The sequence below is a fragment of the Rhagoletis zephyria genome, unplaced genomic scaffold (genome assembly GCF_001687245.7).
Source record: "Rhagoletis zephyria isolate East Lansing unplaced genomic scaffold, Rhagoletis_zephyria_1.1 Rzeph_scaffold_00935, whole genome shotgun sequence".
In the NCBI taxonomy this organism is placed as follows: domain Eukaryota; kingdom Metazoa; phylum Arthropoda; class Insecta; order Diptera; family Tephritidae; genus Rhagoletis; species Rhagoletis zephyria.
In genome coordinates this window covers 51417-59187 of record NW_016158019.1, presented here as the reverse complement: position 1 = coordinate 59187, position 7771 = coordinate 51417, and positions in this window count along the sequence as shown.

Genomic DNA, 7771 nt, shown 5'->3' with positions numbered 1-7771 from the left:
CTCCGTAGCCAACCCTATTGTCTAGCTTGGATCCATCTGTGCAAAAATTCTATTCCCCCCCTCTCCATGGTCTTGGTGTTGCCATTTTTTTCTTGACGGGATGCTCGTCTTAAGGAGCCTAATGAAGATTGGTTTGGGAGTGGAGTAGTCAACTCCTTGGTTGTAACTACCCAGAGTGTGAAGTATGGAGGCGTGACCGAACCGCCGATCCTTCAATAGCACCATACTTTTTAGTCTGAGCGGCTGCGTAATTTCCCACAAGGTTTATAGCGGGCAAATTGGTTACCACTTCTGGCGCTTTTTTTGGGGTGGTCCTTAAAGCACCTGAAATGCATAGAAACGCTGTTCTTTGGACCTTACTCAATAGATTTAGGTAACTCGCCTTTTGAGTTGCTGGCCACCATACAAGTATTCTATATACGAGTATTGGCCTGACCACCGAGGTGTAAAGCCAATGTGTAATACGAGGTTGTTACATTCCCAAGACAGCCGGTCCTACGTACCGGAATGACTCGGGTTTTACCCGACCAAGGGCTGTTGTTTCGGCGACCTAACCCCGCTTAGATCGGCGATACCCCTCAATCATTGTTCGTCCATGGAGCAACTCCTTCTTCTCCGGGCGGGCGTAGAGCCCAACCCCGGATCAGAAACGTATTTCTGCTGTGTTTGCCAGAATCGACTCCATCCAAACTCCACTTCGGTTAGGTGCAATTCATGCAACGGACGGAGTCACCTAACAACCTGCTCTGGTATTAGGTCTCATCAGGAGTGGGCCCCAAGCTATGTGGCTCCCTGCTGCTCAAGCCAAACGGCACAATCAGCCTCCACGGCTACCCGCTCGCGCAACGCACCCAACACCCGAAGAGTCTGCGCGGCTCCGAGAAGCTCCTCGGGGCAGCAGCAAACCTCCCAATTAATTTGGAGATTCGGCAACTGGTAAATCAGCATAAGCGGAAAAAGTGGGAGGAGCACTTGAAGGCCTGCTCTGGTCAACCATGAGGTCCCTGTCTAACACAACAAAGCGTGATAACAGAGTGGAAATCTCTTTCGAAGGTCGCGCTTCGCCGGACCCGAAGAAATGCGCAGCCTACTTTGAGATCACGTCTTCTCAACTAAATTCTCCGCCTTGTGTAACTAGCAACCGGTCAAAATAGGCAGTCTTCCCACTAATGGGTAGCCAATTATAGTATTCCAAGGTAGCAGTATCTCAACCATCGAATTTTAAAAAAATGTAAAACACATTTGAAAAGTGGGCATCTTGATCACCTGGGGTTGAGCATTTAGGACTGCAATGCCTAAATCTCAAATTCCAATCCGGGCCAAATGCAACTTCGATAAGCAAATAAAATAAATTGGCCTTACGGTTGATCCCCAAGGTTGAAAAACCTTAGCAACGATTCCAGGTAAGGACTATTTTAGTTGCCAATAAATATATATGGACGATTGGAGATTACGACAGAAAACTAATTAACGAAAAGAGTTCCGATATAAGCAGGAAACTCCATCTGTCAATGCCGAAACTTTGTCCAATTACCAAACCTGCATATAATTAAATAAATATCTAAAAAGCAAAACGATATAGATTGTTCACCATTGAAAAGAAGCGCTATAAGACAATAATTTCCTAAAACCTTGACCTACACGTTCGCGAAGCGAACTTGGTGAGCCTTATTTCACCATAGGAATAAACCTCAGCAAGTTAGGCATCATAATTTGGGACCGACCTTGCTAGATTATTCGTAGTAGGATTAACCTATTAAGTTTCACTAGCTTCGGCCAGGGCCCCACGTTGGGCGCCAGTTATGTAATGAACTATTTTGGGTACCCAAAATAAAAAAGCTGTGTCTTCGCGTTCTGGGAAGGACTATGTCGGGGCGGGACCCTTCAATAAACTAGCTAGCAGCCGGCTTGGGGAGTTCTTGACATAGCTTCTTCCAGTACCCATTACAGATGGATACGCTGTTTGGTCGCTCAATTTCGATCGTGCCAAAAATTCTACCACCGCACCTATTAAAGAAATCAGCAGGAATGAAATCCACCGGCCGTTCAATCCCAGTGTCAATTTGATTAAAAATTGAGCCCACGACCTGGTTTTCAAGGTCGCGAAAATAACTCCTGGTCACTGGCCTAAACCACGTACAATACTTCTTTCACTCTCTTGCTCCTCAGACATTCAAACGCTCTCACTACCGAATTTGTCTTCAAGCCGACTCGCAGACAAACTTATAAATTACAAAACAAAACTAGGTCAAAGCCCAACAGCAACAACTCAGATGAAAACAAAAAAATCCAAAATCTCAAAAATAGAATATGAAAATTCAAAAAACATTAACCAAACGATAATACTAATAATAAGGAAAAAATAACCCTAATAATACCAACTTCAGATAGATTCAACGAGTCCAAAATGTTGTTAATACAATTCAAAACTTCAGAATTTAACCAAATTATTATTATTTTCCTTCTAATGCGGCCACTAAAATTCAAGGAGTCATCAAGTAATGTATGAATTCAAAAAGATGAAACTAAGTCTAAAACTGCTAATTTCAAAAAAAATATAAATCCAGGCACAATTCAATCTAAATGAGCAGTAAACCTATATACACTCATCAACAAAAATAAAATAAATAAATAAGTATACTGAAACTGATTTCAAATTAAATGAATCATAAACTCAACGGACCTTCAAAACTTATAAGAAATATTTTAAAATTTGAACCGAAAATTCAAAACATCAAAGATATTATCATTTCAGACTATTACCACTTGAAAATCTAACAGATAATAGTAATCATAAAATTAATAAATTCAAGAATTCAGAACGAACCAAAAATGAATGACGATAAATTCTAGGAAGATTTCTAAAAATTTCAACAAAAAAATATCAAAATATTTTATTATTTCTGAGCATGTTTATTCAACAAAAAAAGAAAGTAACCAAAAAGGTCATCGCAAAAGAATAATATGTATGTATGTTATGTATTCATGTAGGAAATCTCACCTTAAGTTTTCTTCATTATGGATTAATATTAACAACTTTAATTGCGCTCAGTGGCGTCTGCTTTCGTTCACCGTCCGACTCGAAGTGTACGTTCGGTCCTCGTTTTTCAAATTGCTCATTGGTCGCCTTTCGTTAACCGTTCGTTCGGTTTAGGTTTTGCGTCTAAATGTCATCTGTCAGTCACCCTACCTCTAGCACCACATTCGGCCATCCTGCTTTCATTCGCCCTCGAATGATTGAGTCCACGTCTTCATATATTCAGCTACCGTCGAAGTCTTCCCCCGCCCTTCATTATCACCTACTTTTTCGACCTCATATCTCCCATGATTAAGCTTCTTCACAATCCTATACGGTCCTTAAAATTTCGCTTAAAGCTTCAAACCACTACCAAACTGCGTTCTCTTTATTGCTACCAAATCATTCACTTTGTAGTTTGTCTCCCCCCGACGACGTAAATTATATGACCACGATTCTCTTCCTGAATTTTTAAAATATTTTCTTTAGCCAGTTTTCGCGTTGCTTCGCGATCTTCGTTTAAGTCATTAACAGCTTCATCCTCCAATATGTCTTTCAGCTCCGGCACATTGGCCGTACGCATGTGAAGCCCTGTTAAAATCTTGAAAGGAGACTGTTTTGTACTTCGTGGCGGTGAGTTTTTTATAAATTGTTGTACGTTTTCTACATGCTTGTACCAATTGGTGGGAGTTTCTGTGCATAATTTTGACAACATAGGTATACCAATTTTATGTACTCTCTCAACTTTCCCATTACCTCTTGGGACTCCTGTCGTTATTAACAGATGCTGGATATTCTCAGCCTGGCAATATTCTCGAAAAAAGTTCGACGTGAAAGCTGCCCCCTATCAGAAATAACGCGCTTAGGGTTACCAAATATAGCTGCCTGCCTTTTAAGCCTATCACTACTGCCTCCGCTCCTGTATTTTTGGTAGGGTACAACCATACAAATTTACTGAAAGCATCCACCACTACCAAAATATAATTCTACAACTTACTGGTCGTTTCCAGTGGCCCAACATGGTCTATGTGGTACGTTCCTAACGGCTCGTCCTCTTTATCTATAGTATTGAGGAGTCCCTCTCTCTTCCCTAACTTGGCTTCATTAACAATGCACTCAATACAGCTTCGGACTACCTGTCCAACTTTACTAATGATTTGGGGAATATAATACGTCTTTTCTAAGAGATCTTGGATTTTCTTTATCGAGAAAAGCCCTTGTCTGTGCGCCTACTTAATGATTTCGTCTTCCATAGCCATTGGTACCACAATCAATTCCTTTCCCGGATTTTTAAAAAGAATGCCATATTTAATGTAAAAGTCTTCATACTCGTCTTTTTCTAGTATTTTACGTATCGCCTGTGCCCATTCATCACTGAGTTGCGCTTGCTTAAGCCGAAACTTTAAAGAGTCTTCTAGAATTAAGCAATACACCCTACTCAACGCGTCAACGTGTACCATCCTAGATCCTGCTCTATGCTCAATCTCATAGTTAAAATATTGGAGAAACAATACCCATCTCGCAATTTTCGGCGGTACATCGCTCCTCTTAAGAGTCATTGTAAATGCGTTACAATCTGTCACAATTTTAAACTTTATTCCTAACAGGTATATCCTCCATTTCTTCAAAGCTTCTATTATTGCTAATACTTCCAACTCATATGCTGGATAGTTTTCTTCAACAGGTTTTGTTTTCCGGCTCATGTATTTTACCGGATGCGCATGCTGGTCATCCGGGGTTTTCTGAAGTAATATTGCCCCATACCCGTATTTACTGGCGTCCGTGTGAACTTCGGTAGTTTTGTTTTGGAGAAAATAATCGCAACACAGGCGCTCTTTATAATTGAGCCTTCAATTGCTGAAATGCTGCAACTTGCTCTTCGCCTAACTTGAACGCTACGTCTTTTCTCAAAAGGCCTGACAAAGGTCGAGGCATAGTCCGATACAAAACGTCGAAAATAGGATGTTAAACCCAAGAACCTTTGTAAACCTTTCCTATCTGACGGTAAAGGGAAATTTCGCACAGCAGCCGTCTTTTCTTGCGATATTTTGATGGTACCATTCTCGATAATGTACCCAAGAAACTCAACTTTGCGCTTTAGGAATTGACACTTTTTCCACTTTATTATTAGACCGTATGACGCACTAACTGCTAACACCTCTTTTAGTTTTTCAATCCCCTCTGTCTCGTCTATTGAAGGGATAATCAAATCGTCCATGTAAGTAATTACTGTTCCTTTTTGGATTAGTGTCCGAAATACAGCATTCACATAACGACAAAAGACAGCCGGTGAATTTGAAATACCGAACTGAACAACGGAAAATTCATACTGGCCATTGCTGGTCATGAAATCGGTAAATTTCTTAGATTTTGGATCTACTGGCACATGAAAGAATCCGTTCGATAAATCTAAAGTGGTAAAAACATGCCCCCCTTGGAGCCTATCTAACACATCGTCCATTAAGACCATCGGAAAGTTGTCTCTAATACTCTTCCTGTTCAGTTGCCTATAGTCGCAACATAATCGCCTACTTCCGTCTTTTTTAGGAACCACTACGACCGGTGAAGCATAGCTGGAAGAGCTCGGTTCTATTATTCCCTCTTTTAACCAATCGACGTCTTGGTCGCTGATACACAGGTACTTCATCAGACAACACAATTTAATGGGCGCTACACAATTTCCTGCCGGTTTGTATTCGTTAACCAAACTTTCCGTCTCTCTAGCCAACCCCTTGTCTAAATGCTCCAAACTCAGTGTCAGCTTATCTCTCCTTTCAGTCAAATTCATAAGAGCAAACTCCTGGATCCACTCTTCTTCCGCACCTATTTTCCTTATTCTTTTTTCATCCCTCTTAATATCTTCAATACCATGCTTTGATTCAACCACAACAGTCTTTAGCTACTGGCTCATCCCTTTTCTTAAACACAACTGCGTCTTCCGTCAAAATAATGTCCACGTCATTTAAAATAGCCTTGCCTATCATACCCGCGAACTGAATATCCTGCTCTCTGACTACATGAAATGTTATATTTATTCATCTACATGTATCAAAGTATTAAAGTTTCCGATTGTTTCAATCACATTTGCGCAGGCACTATAAAGCTTCCTCTTATCATAACTCAACTTCGTTTTACACCCACTTAATAGCAATGTATCATAGCGTATCAAATTAAGTAAACATCCTGAATCAATCAAAGCTTCAAAACTAAATGCGTTTATCATTACAGCTTTGAAATGTAACTCTTCCCTAACACTGTTAACACAAGGCTGAAAAATCTCGTCACCCAAAGTATTGACACGGCTCGGTTCCACTTTGGTTTCTCTGGATACCTTGCCTTTACCCTTGTACTCGAAGGAGCGATGCCCCATCTCATTGCAGTTTTTGGACATTGAGCTACAATGTGGGATTTATCTCCGCGCCTAAAACATCTTTTGACTGATTCTTCTTTCGGCTTAACCAAGGATGCATTGTTAGCTTTCGCTACATCGTTTGTTCCTATCCTTCCTAGCCCTGAGCTAGATTTCCGTATCTTTTCGTAAACCTTGACCTGCTCCTTTAAATCTTCTATATTCCTCGCTTGATACAACATAGATTTATTAAACCTGGAGTCTGGAATGCCCTCGATGAAATAATCTATAATGCTTGCCTCGTCTAAACTAATCTGTTTGCCTATCTCCATAAGGTTGTATAAATATACGCGAAAACTTTCATTTGCATGTTTACTCCGATTTTTCAAAATCCTGTGAACTTCCTAAGAAGAGAGTTTGCAACCGAACTCATTTATTAAAGCATTTTTTCAACGCTACCCAATTATTCACATCACTCTGGCTTCTAACAAAAAGCTTAGCTGCTCCACGAAGAAGCTGTTTACCGTAAACAAATCTTTGTAGATCATTCCACTTTACAATATCAGCGTTAATTTCGAACTCATGCAACCAACCCCGGACGTCCACAGGCCCTTCCCCTGAAAACACACTAACACAATCCCCCAAATCTTTCAGAGTAAACTGTTGTGGCTGTATAACGGACCGTGAGGACACAACTTTGTTGGCTTCATGTAGGTCTTCATAGACTGACCGATTCGACTCATCATCACTGGACTCAATTCGCTTCAAGCCGTAGGAGTAGTCTGTCTTGAAGTTCACGTTTTTGTCCTGAGGTGGACATGCCCAACTCTCGCAACTTCTCTTTCAGTCCGCTAACAGTCAAGGTCATTAACTCGTCTGTGTCCATCTTGGTGACTTGAAACAGATGTTATGTTACAGCAGTATAATGTACACAAGTAATTTCTTATATATAAATATTTTAATGTTGCGTATAAACGTAAATTCAATTAAATTTAAACGACTCCGTAAGTTTTTTTTATACCCGAGCGCACTTGTGCACAAGGGTATTATAACTTTGTTCACATAACGGTTGTTTGTAACAGGCAAAACGAATCGAGATAGATATAGACAAATGTATACATAAATGATCAGGGTTCGATTTCAATAAGTTTCAACGTTTTGCTTCTATGTGGCAAGTACAATAACCACACCGAGTTTGGTACAAATTGGTAGAATGGTTACCGAGATACATATATGTGATCATAAGTGGGGTGCCACGCCCATTTTTCAAAATTGTATCCTAAACGTATTTCTTGGTAACGAATTGTTGCAAGCATCAATTTTGAATAAATTAGCTTCAATAATTACTGATTTATCGAAGATTTCGTATTTCTCTAAATTACCGTTATATGGGATTATTGTCCTAT